At 34.6% G+C, this 18,547-nt stretch overlaps 1 pseudogene; it reads left to right on the top strand.

Moving 5' to 3' along the window:
* The first annotated feature begins 13,510 nt into the window (after nt 1-13,510).
* Nucleotides 13,511-18,141, top strand: LOC129297793 (beta-galactosidase 5-like; annotated as a pseudogene).
* Nucleotides 18,142-18,547: the final 406 nt, after the last annotated feature.

The following is an 18,547-nucleotide window of genomic DNA, read 5'->3' as shown; positions in this document are numbered from 1 at the left end:
TTGAGTATATGCGTCAAACTTGAAAAATAAGGATCAAAATGAGAAATCGGGCTTTAGAGCTTAGACCTTAAAGGGTCAGGCCTCCGTATTCCCACCTCTAATCAAGTATATGAAAAGCTTCAATTCCCTTTAGCTCTCACGTCTTACTTTAATAGTTAATACTCAAAGCTGCACTTTAATTTGGCCGCGAAAACGCAAAGCTCCGAGCCAAGTGGGTGTGGGTTTGGATGCTGATTATTAAACAACTAAATTAATTAGTTTTGCACTCCTCCCCACGATAACTTTGGCATAAATTAATCAGTTTATCCCACACAAATTCTCTCTCTCACACAGATCAAACTTTATCCAATGCCCATCTTTGACTGATCTGCATCGCAAACTCATTTGGAGGGGGGGCAAAATACCATCAAAACACATATTTAACGTAATTAATAACGGGCAAGACCATAACATCTATCTCCATTCTCCTTCACGTGGTCATTCGCGTGTAAATTAAGCAAGTGAAGGTTGACGGCAGAGTCAGTGTCAATCAAGGACAGCGGACAATCATCTGCGAGGCAGCATTTAGGGTCAATTATGTAACGTATTACTATTATAGTTTAAATTATAGGACTGCCCTTACGGCCTTTGTCTGGAAAACAGTGGGCATGTATAAAAGATTAGCCTTCTTTTTCCCTTCCCCTGGCAACACGAATTCACGAGCCTTGTCTCTCACCAACACCAATATATGCACATATGCATGGTGATTAAACAGTTTCTAAGAAAGCTAAGTCGTCAGGGAAAGGATACCCGTGAGTATCGAATCATTCTTAATTACGAAGAAGATCATTTCATTAGGTCGCCTGCACCTATATCTGATTACCAACTTTATTCACTGCAGATTCTCCTAGAGTAGTGGCTACTTTCTCAATTTGCAGAAAGGCCAACTTGCTCTCTTTTACCTTATCTTTCGGTCAGAGATAAAGAAGGGTAAAAATCTATCGTGGAATCTCATGTAGAAGATTTTGTGATCTTTTAGCAAAGAGAAAGATGAATAGCATCTTATTAGTCTGGCCATAAAAATAGGATCTTATTAGTTTTTTCGCAAGTGATCAGTCGCCCATTTTCTACACCAGATTAATTACTATTTTGCCCGTATCCCTCCGGTTCTAGTCCCTTCTCATTCCTCTGTTCCCGTACTCGCGTCTTTCTTCTTTGTCCCGTTTATTCCACGATAGATTTTATATATGTATCATTAATGCATAACAATACTATATACCATGTATAACAGCTGATTACACTGATGATAATGATATGCAGCTGAAATAGCCAGCTGTCAGCCCGTGTTTATACTAGCTAGTACTAGTATACAACCTGCTGGAGTATTCTAAGCATTATAGGGTAATATTATTGAAAGCGTGGTAAATTACATTTACTTGGTGTGTTATTGATTAGTAGTAAATAATTATTTAAGGTACCAGTAATTACATAAATCAGTGCAAGAAAAGAGGCGGACTCGGTTAATGTTCATGCTGTGTGAGGACTGACTCTATTTTTTATATTTATAAATATATTCATATAATGATTTATGGAGGTGCATGTACTATTTATAAGATTTAAATCCTCTGAAGTTAGGATTAGTTTAGATGAATATTTCCTTTTTCTAGCATTTTTGTTCATTTTATTATTTTTATAAAATATAAAATCTTCTCTTTCTTTCTTAAAAAAGAAAACTTCACACAAATTTTCCTATTTTAATTGCAGAGGATTTAGATCCATGTTTATAACAGTAATTTATCGATATTGATCTTTGTATTAGCACATTTCAGGCCGTTAGTACACAGCAAAGCTAATGTTTATTGTACATCGACATGTTTTTATATTGGAGACTTACACTCCTTTAATTGAGAAAATGGATCGGAAAACACTTTTTAACGTGAGATACATATTAATATTCCTTCATGTTTATATATAAAGAGAGATAGAAGCATCCGATCGACATAAAACTCTGTATGTACGTACCAAACAAAAATCTCAGCTGCGCGTCAGAAATACTTGAATGGGATATAAAATGTATATATAGTGATGAATTAGACAGGAGAAATTAAAGAAGCATCGGCCTGCTGGGTAAATATATAATACCATCATAATGATTATCCAAGTGGCACAGGTTCTATTCTATCAGCTATGTGCTTGTTGGAATGTGATATTCTTTATGCGCAAGTGCGATTGGAGAGTCTGGTTCCTTCTTCATCAGGTACGTGTACCCTAAACAGCTAGCAGAATTCAAATCGATGGAGTTTCAAGATCAAAATCTTGTTTTATTTATATCGCATCTATATTAATCAATCGAGCACATTAGCTCAAAAGCGAGAGAGAATGTGCGCGCTCGCTGTTTGTTTATTTGGTGCGGTGTAGGAGGGACATTGGGCGAGTTGCACGAGAACGAGATTTGAATGGGTTTTGTTGTTCTCTCTCTGAGCGGTACAATATTTGTGTATGCTTTAAAGGTGGTACTACTAATTATTTAGGTTAATGGACTGGCGCATCTTTTCCATTCCCATCACCATCATGCTCCTTTTCAATGCCTTTCTTTCTGGTTAGAACCTATTCTTTGCATTCAGAGGGACCCTCTTTTGGATTGAATCCTGTATCTTTTCTAATAACTCCACCTTTGTTTTCTCTTCGTGCAAAGCAGGACCAGGCCGGTACAGCGTCACTTTGAAGATAATAAAGTCGAAGAGGCAGAATCATATTGATCTCTCCTCTCATAAGTACTGAGATTAGATTCTTCCACTTCTAGCCTTTCCTATTGTTTATTATGGTTTGCCTATATCACATACCTCGTCTTTTTCCCTCTACACGACAGGTTACAGTAGAAAGAGATTCGAGATCTGACTACCCGGGCTACAGAAAAAACACAAAGTGATACCCGAATATATAGAGAGCATAAGAAATCATCCTTTTTATGCTTTTTTATGAAATTTACAGCAGGTATTAAAGCATGGTTTCTTGTCTTAATTAATTGTTGGCTTCTTTCTTTAAATTTTTTAACCACAAAGATAACAATTAACGTGCGTCTCTCGTCGTCTTGTCCAACATTTAGTCTATGATTGACGCTGAACTCGTAAAAGAATCATACTCTTTAGTAGGATGCAATATAATGACCGAATCTCCTTTGCTGAATTAGTTATAAAAAATTAATGATTCATTTGGTAGCAGGGAATTGAAGGGAGAGGAGCAAAAGTGAAAGTGAAACTTAAATTTTGGCCCGTTTGGTTTGCACCAAAAGACTTATCTATGAACTGAGTTCCACAAAAAATGATGGAACTAGATTCTGTTAAAATATTTATTTATTTATTTATAGATTAACATTAATTAATAAACCCAAACAAATTGGTTTTTATGATTTTGTGTGGACCGTAATAGGTGGACCACACAAGTGAGTCCAATGAATAAAGGCTCAATTTACAATCCAGTAGTTGTCAGTTATTTCCTATCTCTTAACTGATTGAGTCAAAATAATAAAATTAATTATTTAATTATTTAATAAAAGCGGTTACTGATCTGATCTTTATAAGTCGATTAGTTGTTAACTGCAAACATACGACTCATTTTCTTCTGCTCCATTATTTCTGCACTCTCTGAAAACTCTAGAGACCAGTGGGTTGTATGTCTGTCTACACTCGAGGTAATCGAGCTTTCTTAAGTGATCATTGAATTCTTCAGGTACACATACATCACCTTACTTATTCATATAAATTGAGATTATCCAAATACAACATTTGACATTAGAGCCTCGTCACAAACATTAATTTATATATCTCAATTCATTATCATATATTTGTATTGATGAACGTGAAGATGATAATTTTCACATATTGATATTATTGAAAGTGAATGAGATTTGATTGAAATTCTGGTTGAATAAAGCTATATGATAAGTACATATTTTATAATTAAATAGGTATAGATTTTAGTTTGAATTTGATTATATTTATTAAGATTTCATATCTATTTAATTGATATTTATATATTTTTTCTCATCACTTAATTATAAGATAAAAAAATTTTAATACAAAATCCACTCATATCTTTTTATCTTTATATTTTGTAGAGAAAAAGAATAAACTAAAAGAAAGAAAAAGAGAATATATATATATATATATATATATTAGAGTCCCACATCAACAAGGAATAAAAAAAGGAGCCTCTACTTTAATTATAAATACTCCTCCATCAAGAGGAAAGGCATTCAATTACTTATTTGAGTATCTTAAGAATTCTCTCTGAGATATTTGAAACTCGTAGAAACATTCGGAAGATTGAAAGCGAGATCATTGAGGAGTTTTACAAATTATGATTATTTCTTTTCTACTCCTTAATTTTCTCTGTGATCAATTTTCATGATTGGAGATTTTAAAATAGTGTTATTTGATTTTATTATGTGTTTTTAAATTACCCAGTTGGGATAAAGATGTTGCCTAATTGGGAAACTAGTTTTCTAATTTTTTTTGTTTTGACTCTTTGCATTTATATTTATGAATATTTTTACTTTTTGCAATTATATTTATTTCTCTTATTCTTCATATTGATTTAATGACTAGCCACCATTTAATCAAATCTATGGGTAATCTTGATGGACTGGAAAGTGAAAAGAGAACCTAAATATAGAGAACTAAACATAAATAACTAGGCTAGGGATAGTTTTAGAAATTTGTAGTGATTTAAACTATAGCTTCATGATTTAGTTAGTTGTTTGGGTATTGTGGGAACAAATTCAATACTAATTAAAAAGGGACTAATAATTTGGGAGGATATTAGGACACTTTAGGAATAGTTGTCATTATAATTAATTCAAATCAATTCAAAGGATAGAAACTAGCAACTTATAAGGTGAATCCTAAATCCCAATGCTTCAAATGATTATATTTTCATCATCATTATTTTATTTATTTATTTTTATTCTTTATATTTTCATCAAAATTATCCATTTTGTCTATTTTTCTTGAACTATTAATTACTTAAATTAGTAAAAGTGTAATTTTCCTGTGGGTTCGACACTTGAAATACTCCGGGTAATTTATTACTATGATCTCATACATTTGCGAGAGCGATCACTATATTTGACCCCTCATATTATTTAAGCCATGTAAATCGTTTACTGTATGCCGCTTCCCTTCTTTCTTTTTTCCCCCTCTCCTTCCATTTTATTCTTGTCGTCACCGACTTCAGAGGTTTTGTTTGTTGGAGTTGCTGGAAAATGTCCCGGCATCATGGTCTGTCATTATACGATCATCGGTGTTGTGACGGCAGTGGTTTTGCTTCAAGTTCCCGGCGGCATCCTGCCCCTGGTTCACGGCGTCACTCCTCCCTAAACGGACGGCTTGGCCATTGGGCTGTAGGTTCACGTTGGCGTTATGGCTGTCCAGGTGACGACATCTCCTATGGTTCTGGTTCGTGGAACCGGCAACATCTTTCATCTGCGTTGCAGCTCATGGCATTAAAGAATGGAGGCTTGGATCAGAAACTGGATCCCATGGATCTAGATTTCTTCTAGGCATTAAAAAACGAGGGGGAAGAAGCTGGAGGCACAAAATGGGTCAAAAACCAGGTCTTAGGGATTCAGTTTCATTATGTCAGGCCCAGATGAAATCTGAGCTTGATTAAAAAAATATAATAAAAATGGAGGTAATTTTTTGTGGGTTGAGTCCGCACAGTTTATGAAACTGGTACTGGGCCCAAATCGTATGGGCCTAGAACAGTACAGCCTGATTAAAAAAATTCTGTTAATTATTTTTTGATCTCAGGATACAATTACCTCCTTCGGCCAATAATTTATAGAATTTTTGCCGTGACCCCAATAAATTTTTGAAATTATATTTTGGTCCCTTAACTTTCAAAATTACAATTTTGACCTAAATCTCTTCCATAATTACCTATTTACCATTGGATACCTTTTCAAAATTTCACTTAAGTCTCAAATTTATTCTCTAATTCCTAAAAGACCCCAAAGACTTTTAAAATAATTTTATTTTGTCCTAAGGTTATAAAAATTTATGACTTTGTGAATTATTGATGATGTTTAGGATCTTGTAGCATTGATAATGGACATACCCAATAGGTCTGACATATTAATGTGATTCTAATGGTTAGTTTTAAAGATAGGCTAACAACGCTCCTTTAATGTGTCAGATATTTTTTGTACCCTGTAGGTATGAAAATGTTTAATGCATTATTTTGTATGGACTTTTGTATAAGCTAAATCTTTATGGTATTTGAGCCTTCTTGGTGCATGATTATAGTTGCATAATTGATAATCACTTGTTGGAAAATTCTGTTTTATAATTATGTTGTACACGCATGATTATTATTTTTCATTTTCTGTTTTGCGATTTCAGTTTCTGCTTTTATGTAACTATCCTTTGTGAAGGCTCTCAATGGGACTAACTATAATGACTAGAAAGAGTCCTTGAATATGTATCTGACTATTTCTGGAAAAGATTTAGCTCTGAGAGAACCTAAGCCTGCGGATCTCTCTTTCGAGTCCAATGCTTCTAAAATGGCCTTCCATAAATAATGGAGTGAGTTTAACCGAATTTGTCTAGCGACTATCAAGTACACAATTGAAAAGGGAATTAAAGATAGCATTCCTAAAAAGGATACTACAGTGGAATACTTGAAAGCTGTTAGTAACAAATACAAGAAGCTTAACAAGACTTAAAAGAACTACTATTTGTCACTTTTTAACAATACTCCATATGACGGAGTTTTGGTGTCAGGGAGCACATTTTAAAGCTTGTTCATTACTATAACAAGCTTAAATCATATGGAATTGACTTAGATAAAAGTACCTTAGTTTACCATGTTCTTCAATTACTGCCATCGGAGTATGCATTCTTGAGGACTTCATGCAACTCACAAGAAGCTGAATGGTTTGTTGACTAGATGATATCAATAGTCACTCAAGAAGAGGAAGCTATAAAGAAGAATTTCTCTCACTCAATAAACTATGTTTCTCATAACTTTAGCAGCAAATTTGGAGGGTCGTATAAGAAAAAGGGGAAGAAGCATGAGACTCCAAAGCCTAATAATCTAACTTTTAAGAAGGATAGTGATAAGAATGAAAAACCGAGGAAGAAACCCTTTAAGGGGTTATGCAATTATTACAAGAAACCGAGTCACATTAAATGACAGCAGAATTTGCTAGTTTTTTTATGCAACACGCTGTAGCGCATAGTGCTTAAGTCATGGTGCATGGCACAAAGAGCAATACGCGCGTGGCATAGTGTGCACGAGCCGCGACGCATTGCCCTCTATCACAGTATATGTTTTATTTTTCAACTGTCCTCAAATTCTTTCACTCCTCTGAGGTATCACATACTTCCGTGACTTATTTTTACTCTGATATAAAAGATTTCAATTTATTTAAACTCATTTTTATTTAGAAAACTTGAGATCCCTTAAATTTTAACTAAAACTTGGTAATCTCCCTTTTGAGTTAAATCTTTAATTACTATGAGCTATAGTGGTTAATTGTGCTTAGTAGAGTGAGATTTTACATTAGAAAGCTTCAAAATATCTCCAACAGTTTCTAAGTTCATGCCCTAGCAAAGGTGGTGGTGTGCTCTCCATTTTCCCTTTCTCCTCTTTTCTAATTTTCAAATAAAGCATAGACTAGTTTAAGTAAAAAATTGGCCATGTGCGGCGACACATGCAACAACACTGCAGCGCATGGCATAGAGAAGCCCACCCTTTGTTGGTTACCACTGTGCGCTGCAGTGAATGTTCCTTATGCCAAGGCATGTGGTACAGAGGACCTTTCTTCAATTCTTTTTTCACTTTTTGATGCTCGGAGGACTCGACTTCACTTTAGACTCACATTTAGGGCTAAAATCATAATCAATTATAGAAATTAAACCTCTCTGATCACACACCACATCAGTAAACTTAATTACCCTTGTTAAGTTTAGTTAATCAAGTTTAAATTTCTAAGATGTTACACATGGAATTGAGTTAAGAGTCTACTTATGCCCCACCTTACCTGCTCGTGAACAGTCCGAGCTTGCAAAGAACAACACTTGTGAAATCAAGAACAACAATAGTGATGAGAAGGGGAGAAAGAGAGCAGTAGTAATAGAACAACATTTAGAAAATAAAAGGGAGTGGCAGTGAAACTTGAGGTTTAAAATCACAAAACGATTATGACCACTGATGGCATGTCCATTTCTTTTTATCATTCCTTGCTTCAATGGCACTATCCTCTTCCACGTCTGCCTTCTAAAATCTAAAATCATCCTCATTAAACTTAGAAATGTCAACATCAATGGACAAAAAAAAACAGAGAGAGCAAGAGGGGTTTTTAGAATGAAATTGGAGAAAAAGATAAGAAGACAAAGAACTAAAAAAAGAAAAGAAAAGAAAGAGTAATGAAGAAGATCAGGGAGACATTGAAGAAAGGAAAAGCCAATGTATAGAATAGGGGAGGAATGGAAAAAATTCTAGAAAATGAAGGTGGCCAAGCAAGTAGAGCGAAAATTTAAAAGTTTTTTGGAGGGTAAAATTGTAAATATTGTTCAACAGTAATCCGACAAATTTTACAATATAAAGAGACGTAATTAAATAATTAATGTCATTTGAAAAATAATTTTTCCAGTTTATTATTATTAAATACATCTTCTTTTAAAATATTTTCTCTCTTATATGTAACATTCTACTCTAGTTATAAAAGATTGTGAAATGATAAAATGTGAAGGAAATAATTTATAGTCCACTTTTTATTCATAGTAATTTATAAAAATGATTATCAATTTTTTTTGAAAATAATTTATATATGGGATTGGAGGGAGTATGTAATTGCATTGGAAAACATCCAAGCCAAATGAAACATTAGTAATTAATTGAATGGGTAAATGAGCAAATTACCCATTAAACTTTATGTCCAATAGTATCATAAATTTTAAACTTGTGTATAGTACAAATTTTCTCAACATGTGAAAAATGATACAATTTCATTACTGCCATTAACAAAATTTAATCAATGTAACTGTGACAATTAGTTGATTGAAAAATAACGAAAAAAGACCTAGACAATACAGAAAAGGATTCAAAATTTTTTGGACATTTTTCTGTAATTTTTTTTATTCATTTTCAGTAATTTAAAGTTATTTTCCATCATTTTTGATCAAGTAATAGTTAAAATTAGTTTTTGTTAATGATAAACATTAAATTGTATCATTTTTAAAAGTTGAAAGAACAATTTACATGATAATTGAGTTTAAGATTTATAGTGTTACTAAACCTAAAGTTTAAAGAAAAATTTATTCATTTACTCTAATTGAATTTGAATTGAGAGTCAGCAGAACAAAAATTTCTCATTGAGCATTCAACAATCAAGCTGATCAAAATTACCGCAAGAGGTTATTGCATCTATGCAGCTAACTGCGAACTTTCTCACTATCGGCTTGGCGTCAACAACACTGAACGCGGCGTAACAAACTAAAAATAAACAACTGAAAAGTGAAATTACTCGAAATGTTTATATAAAAGAGGGAATGAAGGAAGTGGAACCCACATGGTCCCAGACTCTGTAGGCCCCACTTTCTTTAATCTCTCCCTCCTCTCCCATGCAACCTCTCATTCGGATCCAAAGCTAGGATCAGGGAATGGGTAAGCCGACAGATCTGGGTTTTTGTTTTGGTCCAACCCGCATCTCTGTAGGGTCCGAAGTGGAAAAACACAAACCCATAAGTTTGGGCCTTTCATTACAAAACTAGGCATTATCTTTCAGCCTAGAAGGATGGGAATTATGGGATGTATAACAAATTGTTATTGTTGTTTCTTAAAATAACCAAAAACCGTGGAGATGCGGGCTATCGATCCCCGTACCTCTCGCATGCTGCATCCCCAAGACCCCAACACATTTATTTTGGTTTAAAAAATATTAAATGTAATTCATTAGCTTGTTTCCTGCCTTTTGTAAAAGTCGAACCTGTCAGCCTCAAATTACATACCATCACCGGAAAGAATGGATGTTAGCTGTGTTCTCTGTTTTTTTAATCATGTCGTTTAATGGATTGATTTCTGGTTGGCCTTGGCTTGGCTTGCATTAATAAGATACTAAAGGGGCGGTGATCGTTTGTACTTCCTCTTGGCCCCCGCCTCTTGTACGTATATTAATTTTTTTGTTTAAAAAAAGATAATTTCAGTTAACTCCCATATAAGAAATTATTTATTACAAAATTCATTGACAACTAAACTAAATTACATTGATAACTATTTGTATATTAATATAGTTTAATTCGATTATCAATAAACTTTATAGTAATTAATTTTTTTATGTGAATTTCAATGTAATTGTCTAAAAAAAATAAGTCGATGGATGGTTATAGTTTAATTTTGTTGTTTACAAGAAGCATACTATTTGACGAGTGAGGGAATTATCAACCAATTTTACTGAAAAGTACTTTCGAAATATTATAATTACATTTAGTTGTTAGTAACATCAAAATTATCAACCAAATTTAACCACGTCTTGCTCGGAGGAAGTGACGGAATTCAAACGAGTCTGCTTGTCAAGTGGAAGCCTATATACTCTGGAAACTCAAGTCTCGCCGCTGTCATTTAATTCGTCTCTTGTGCTTGATACTCTATTTATTATTCATTGATGAATCCATAATGGCTCTACCTGTTTGAAGCTTCAAAGAATTAGTTCATGGAAACATGCGATTCCCTGTACGGAAGTGTTACTCGTTTCTATCATCAAAAGACACGCACATTCACAATTTTATAAATTAAAATACAAAACTCCCTTAAATTTTAAAACAGTTATATATAATTTCTCTCATATTTAAAAATTTAAAATTAACCCTTATAATCTTTAATTTTATTTTTTAAAACACCCTATTATTAATTATATTATTTTTTTATAAGGATTAAAATGTCATTCAACTAAAAAATATTACTAAACAAAAATATTATACTGTATAACTATTTATAATAAATTTTTTATACTTTTGGATGGTTGAAGTATTGATAATAGCCAAAAAAATAATATTATTATCATATAAAATTTTAAATATTACTTTTATATTAGTTTTTTATATTTTTTGGTTATCAACGGTGTATAGTTTTCTAACATTAAAAGACAAATTAATCTAACATGATAATATTTAAAATTTTAAATATTTTAGTCATGTACATTACATTAATCTAACATGAAAATATAAATAAAAATTTATATTTTAAAAGAATAAAATCATGCATCATTGATAAAAAAAACATAGATAAAACTAATATAAACATAAATATTTAAATTTTATACAATAATAATAATTTTATTATTATCAAAAAAATATAAAAATTTATTATAAATAGTTATATAATGTAATATTTTTGTTTAATAATACTTTTTAGTTAAATACATTTAAATTTTTATAAAAAAAATATAATTAATAATATGAAATTTTGAAAAATAAAATTAAAAGTTAGGAAGTTAATTTTAAATTCTTAAAAACAAGGGAATTGCATGTAACTGTTTTAAAATTTAAAAAAAATTTATACATTTTAATCATTTTATAATTGTCTTGTTTTGAATATTTTGTCGTGGATTTAAATGATGCGAGTAATTTAGATCAGATAATAAGACATTTCCATGGATGTCAGGTCAGAAACACATTGGTGGATGGCAAGGCGCGACAGCAGGGATGAAGATGCGGAGGCCCTCACGTAACGTAATCCCACCGACACAAACGGAGCCGAGCAAACAGCCTTGGAGCACTCCTCACCGACAAACGGTTACGTCACGGAGTCTCGAAATTAAATATTTTAAAGTACATGTACATAGAAAAACTAACCCGTAACCACACTGTACTTAATAAAGAGAGAACAATCCAGCCATCAAAGATTTGATTGTAATCAAGTACGAGTGGAGATAAATTAGACAGTGCATTAATAAAATACCAATCACCCACGATTATTTGAGTCAAAATAACTGATTTTAACAAAAATTATTCAAACAGCAAATTTATTTAATAATTAATTATTGAACTAAAATTATATTTTGAAATAAACTCTGAAAGATTGTTTATAAATTTCATTTTACTGTTAAATAATATATTTTACTTCTTAAATAAAATTTAATAATATTAAATATAATTTTACTAATAATTTAATTTTAAAAAGTAATATCTTTATGGTAATTTGCACAATTAAAATTGATTTCAGTATTCAAACATATTACGTTATAATATAATTAAATTATAATTAAAATTAATTATATTAATAAATTATTTTATAATCAATTATACATAATTAAAATTCAAACGGACCCGAAGTAAGTCAACGCTTATCCGCTCAGCTCTCCCGCTCCACCTCCATGCTCATGCAGCATGCTGTATAAAATTATAAATAATGACTGCTTGTTAACCTTTTTTATTTTACAAGTTTGATTAACTTTTGTAAGACTTAAACACACCAAATGAATAAAATATTCAAATTTATATATGAACGACATGTTTATTTATGGATTTTATACATCCATTGAATTGATTGGTAGCACCAAAACCTCGAAAAAAATATGAAGATGCAAAGATGCTGGGGAGAATTTGGCAGCGAGGAGGATCCTCCTTTATTGATTTATTTATAAATAAATAAAAAGAAAGGCAGGGAGCATATTGTGATTGGAAGAAGAAAACAACAGAGAAGAGAAGAAACGGAAACATTAGGTTGGATTCCTTCACAGCTGGTAACAAAAGACAAGTGGAATGGAGGGCTTTCTTCAATTTTAATTTGTCTTGGAGTCGTCCCTACAAAGCATATTATTTATGAGCGAGCCTTTACCATACACGGCTTCTGCTCCCCAATCCTTTCTGATTATCTGTCACTACAAGCATTTTCTTTTTCCAGAAACATATATCCACCAATAGGTTCATCTAATTATACATGTAGAGCAACCTTAAAGGGGTAACAAGACGATGCCATATATGAGCAGCCTCTCATAGAGCCCGGCAAAAAAAAAAAAAAAAATTTGCCATAGTCGGGAATAATAAGTTTAAGCTTTAATGATGGCATTGTGATCCTGAAGCAACGGTCCTGTGGCACGTCGCAACAAAGTAAGGTGCAAAGCGGGTCCAGTTGGTATCATTGCTCAACATATGTGAAAATTAGTCCCTACCCCCAATTATTAAAAAAGAACTAAAGTTTCTTTGTAATCTTTTCTATCATTTCCTTCAGGCGCTTTAACTATTACAAAGTAACAAGTGTTTGAGATTTCAAACTATCCATTTTTCATTGGAAAGCAAACTGTTAGTGCTGATAATTTTCTTCAGATTGATGCTCTTGTCATCAATTTTTGTCACCAGACAGCATATTTTGCTTCTTTTTTGCCTTATAAGATGGGGGACCAGACTTGCGGCTGCTGCTTCAGATATTTTCAAAATTAATTCAAGCAATAAATACAGTTTCATTGGACGAGCAATCTTTACTTTGTACTTCTCAAACTTACGAAAGGGTTCGTTGCCACAGAATGCCTCTCCCTTATCTGACAATGTTGCCATTTTACTAAAAGAATTATCAACAAACCGAAACACATTATTACCCACATAAAAAAAAAACTAAATAAATATAGATGCTAAAAGCAGAGTGGTTAGCCGAAGAAGAATCGCACCCACAACAGACAATACAGAGGTTATGTCTGCAGAAGATTAGAGCAGAGGTCGCCTCCCTGAGTTATCTTTTCAAAGTTCCCTCCACTCAGCTCAGAGACATGGAAGGCATTCAAAGCATCTTAACTTCAAAGCTGCTGACATTATTCTTCACAACCTTGCTTTTGTGTCTCGAGCTTACCCAGTGTAGCGTAACTTACGATAGAAAGGCCATCGTCATCAATGGCCAGAGGAAAATTCTCATATCTGGTTCCATCCACTATCCCAGAAGCACTCCACAAGTATGCCTTCTTTTTGCCTGCTTTCTTCTAATTTGTGTTATCATTTACTGATAATTGGCGTCGATGAGCTTTTTGCGTCTGTAATGCGCGGTGCTGCAGATGTGGGAGGGTCTTATCCAGAAGGCTAAAGATGGAGGCCTAGATGTCATTGACACTTATGTCTTCTGGAATGTCCACGAACCATCTCCTGGCAAAGTACTCCTCTGCATACGTTTTCAATTCATTTTCTCGAATTAAATCAAACCAGACATTTCTCCCATGTACTTTTGAGTTGTTTCTTATTTTTCTGCTGTCGGTTTGCAGTACAACTTTGAAGGGAGATACGATCTGGTGCAGTTCATTAAGACAGTGCAGAATATGGGGCTTTATGTTCATCTTCGCATTGGGCCTTATGTTTGCGCAGAGTGGAACTATGGGTACACGCACTTCCAAGTTTTTAATTCTTGTTTAGTCCTTTGGTATGAATGGTTTTAGCGATCCTCATTGTTCGTATGGTGTAGTGGATTTCCTGTATGGTTGAAGTATGTTCCCGGCATCAGCTTCAGAACAGACAACGGGCCCTTCAAGGTTGAAATCGAGTCTCATTCACATCCTGTTTCTCACTTCTCTTCACTTAACTGACCCTTCAATTGTCTCACTCTGTCTTCATCTTTTAGTCGGCAATGCGTGGCTTCACCCAGAAAATTGTCCAGATGATGAAAAATGAAAAGCTGTATCAAACTCAGGGGGGTCCAATCATTCTTTCTCAGGTATAGGCGGCTCCTGTAATATACTGCGCAACTCAAGTCTTTGTTCAACTATCGTCTGCAACACACCAATTCCTAATTGAAATATCTTTTTTTTTTCTTATGGATTTTTTTATATTGCTTCATAGATTGAGAACGAGTATGGACCAGAAAGCAGGGAACTGGGAGCTGCTGGGCGTGCATACATAAAATGGGCAGCAAATATGGCAGTTGGATTGGGTACTGGAGTTCCATGGGTGATGTGCAAGGAAGATGACGCCCCGGATCCCGTGGTGAGTCATCTCATTTACCTCTCACCCACCTTCAAATATGTATTTTCACCGGGTGCTTCATATTATCCGTTTAATTCTTCATGACAGATAAATGCATGTAATGGCTTTTACTGTGATTATTTCTCTCCTAATAAACCGTACAAGCCTACCCTATGGACTGATCTTGGAGTGGCTGGTAAGCTTAATGTCACACCTGAAAGCTACTTAAATAACTGTAAGTTCGGCTCTTTGCATCCTCAACTTCGATTCTTCTTTTCTCCTTCCCGCTTTCCCCTTGTTCATTAGGTTCTCAGAATTTGGTGGCCCAAATCATCAGCGACCAGTTGAAGATCTAGCTTTTGCGGTTGCTCGATTCATACAAAAGGGTGGCTCATATGTCAATTATTACATGGTTAGTCTGATATGCTATTTATCAAAATAACGTGCGACGTGCCTTGGTAATGAAAACTCAATGGGTGCTCTTAATGTATTAGTATTCTAAACTCAATGGTTATGATGAAAAATTTGCGTTTGACCTATGTAATTAATGACGAAATACAGTACCATGGAGGAACTAACTTTGGACGCTCTGCTGGAGGCCCATTCATTACTACAAGTTATGACTATGATGCTCCAATTGATGAATATGGTGAGATAGCTATTCTTGAATATTGTTTTTCATCACCGAAAGATTCTTTGATTATTTTTATTTCTCTAGCAGTTTACTTTAACCAGTAAGAGTTGAGCAATTTCTGTGTGACAGGTTTAATCAGGGAACCCAAATATAGTCATCTGAAAGAGCTTCATAAAGCTATCAAGCAATGCGAATCTGCTTTGGTGTCTTCGGATCCTACCACATCATCACTAGGAACGTATCAGCAGGTCAGTTGTTTGTGACGTGAAGCACTACATTACCTTTTTCTAGTTACAAAAATAAGTGGCAAACCAACCTTACTTGTAACTGTACGGGTCTTGGAAATTTCAGGCTCATGTATTCTCTTCAGGGACCGGAGCATGTGCAGCTTTTCTTGCAAACTATCATTCAAAGTCTTCTGCTAGAGTGACATTCAATAACAATCACTATGATTTGCCTCCTTGGTCCATAAGTATACTCCCTGATTGCGTAAATGCCGTATTTAATACGGCTAATGTAAGTGTATTTCAAGGGTCTTCTTGTGCAATCCTGATCTCGCAAAACAAGTTTTTATCAGTATACCTATTATTATGTCAAGTTGTTGAGTAGACCGTCATGTTTTTCATGAAGGTGAGAGTTCAAACATCACAAACGCAAATAGTGCCTACGAAGTCAAAGTTGTTCTCATGGGAGACCTACGATGAAGATCTATCTTCTCTGGCTGAAAGTTCGGGGATTACTGCGGCTGGGCTCTTGGAACAAATAAACGTCACCAGAGATACCAGTGACTATCTATGGTACATTACAAGGTGAGGAGCCCTATAATCTGCATAAACGTTAATTACTCAAGTATTAGTAATTTTGTTGAGGATAGGAAAGCTAGGAAGCATGGACCCGGGACCCGGCACGAGACATGATGATAGATGTGACAAAATATGAAGCATCATATGGAATTTGGAATTGTCACGTTCTGTGATACATATATTTGCACTTCATAACATAAATGCTAGCTCGATGTTAAATGCATTGCTTAATCCTAGGAGGGACTGCCTTGACATTTTCGTATCGGATTTTTTTTAATGAATTTAGTTGTCAGACAGAACGTTCCTATGCCTCACGAGCCATCGTAAACTTAATTGTTTTCTGGTTTTCTTGCCACAGTATTGAAATCAGCTCATCGGAATCGTTTCTACAAGGAGGGCAGAAACCCAGTATCATCGTACAGTCATCAGGCCATGCCGTGCATGTTTTCGTTAATGGCAATTTTCAGGTAATTAGTTTAAGTTGAACTCAGCAGTTCTGATCTTCGTACATCAAATAAATCAATAAAAAAAAAAACAAAGATGTTAGACAATGTCTTTTGCAGGGTCTGCTTTTGGGACGAGGGAACAAACTAGTTGCAAATTTAATGGTCCGGTCAATTTACGTGTTGGAACTAATAAAATTGCCCTTCTCAGCGTGGCTGTTGGATTACCGGTTAGTTAATCAGTACATCGCAATGCGCTGCTTTTGTGAGAATCATGGTGGAATCGACATTCGCAATGTCAGTCACTGATTGCTTCCCTTTTTCTTTTTCTGTCTCCATTGAAAGAATGTCGGCCTTCATTTCGAAACATGGAAGACAGGGATCAATGGTCCAGTTTTGCTTCAGGGTCTTGACCAGGGAACCAAAGATTTAACGTGGCAGCAATGGTCTTACCAGGTCCCATATGCACATAAATATTGATCATCCAGCCTTCAATTAACAAATTATTCTTTATTTTGTTTAACATAATCATGGTAATTTGTCGAACAGATTGGGCTAAAAGGAGAGGCTATGAATTTGGTGTCTCCTAATGGGGTCTCATCTGTTGACTGGGTACGACAGTCACTAGCTGCCCAAAGCCAGCAGCAACTTAAATGGCATAAGGTAAGAACAGTTATTGGGCTACAACAAGAACACCAACAGTGACTAACAGCAAAGTTGAAGCGTTGCAGGCTTATTTTGACGCACCTGAAGGAGATGAAGCATTGGCCTTGGACATGGGGAGCATGGGAAAGGGTCAAGTATGGATCAACGGCGAGAGCATAGGAAGGTATTGGCTGGCTTATGCAATAGGTGATTGCAACTCTTGCTCCCATTCTGGCACCTTCCGGCCCAGTAATTGCCAACTTGGCTGTGGACTACCCACCCAGCGATGGTACTTTTACTATTCTGTTCTCTGAGTGTTAATTTTCTCCATTACTCCCATATCTCCTCTTGTTTGAATCTATCCTCTTTCTATGGATGCTTGATATCAGATGAGTAGAGATATTTCCCGTTTAATTCTGTGAGGGGATGCAATTTTGCAGGTATCACGTCCCCAGATCTTGGTTAAAGCCAACCAACAACTTGATTGTTATTTTTGAAGAATTAGGTGGGGATCCTTGGAAAATATCTCTTGTAAAGAGAACCTTGAATACACCTGCAGTTTCTGAACCCAAATCAAAGAATTGAAAAAAAAAAAAAATGAAGCATGGGTAAGCAGAATTGCATTGTCTCCTTGTGAAAATTCTTGGTTCATTGTGACTGATTCGTGGTAAAAGAATGGTTTTTGCTTTTCAGTATACATGCAGCAAAATTTGAGTCATGACTTGGCAGTTGTTACCAACAAGATTCAGTGAAATTTGAAATGGTCCCTAAATGGCTAAATCTGCGATGTTGTATGAGATGGCTAAATCTACAAAATCGCTTTATGAGTTTTATTCTTCCAAGAATGAAGAGCATTCGCCGTCTGGAAGAGTTACCTTCTCTGGGGGAATGCCATGTTTTACTTTCAACTAATGTCGTTAAGAAGAGTTCATAACGACATTGAAATCATGTAAATTGACCAGGACTACTCGAACTCTAAACTGATAGCGATTGGTTGTTCAGCGATTTGATTTAGATTAGTCTGGACGTTCTAATGAACTCACTTTAGTTGATGATAAACAAGAATCTATGCAGTATATATATCTATGATAACGATCGGGC

The sequence above is a fragment of the Prosopis cineraria genome, unplaced genomic scaffold, assembly GCF_029017545.1.
Source record: "Prosopis cineraria cultivar Desert tree isolate PC_DT_omini unplaced genomic scaffold, ASM2901754v1 PC2, whole genome shotgun sequence".
NCBI classification, from domain to species: domain Eukaryota; kingdom Viridiplantae; phylum Streptophyta; class Magnoliopsida; order Fabales; family Fabaceae; genus Prosopis; species Prosopis cineraria.
The sequence above is the reverse complement of the archived record's forward strand: the minus strand, read 5'-3'. Positions and strand labels throughout refer to the sequence as shown.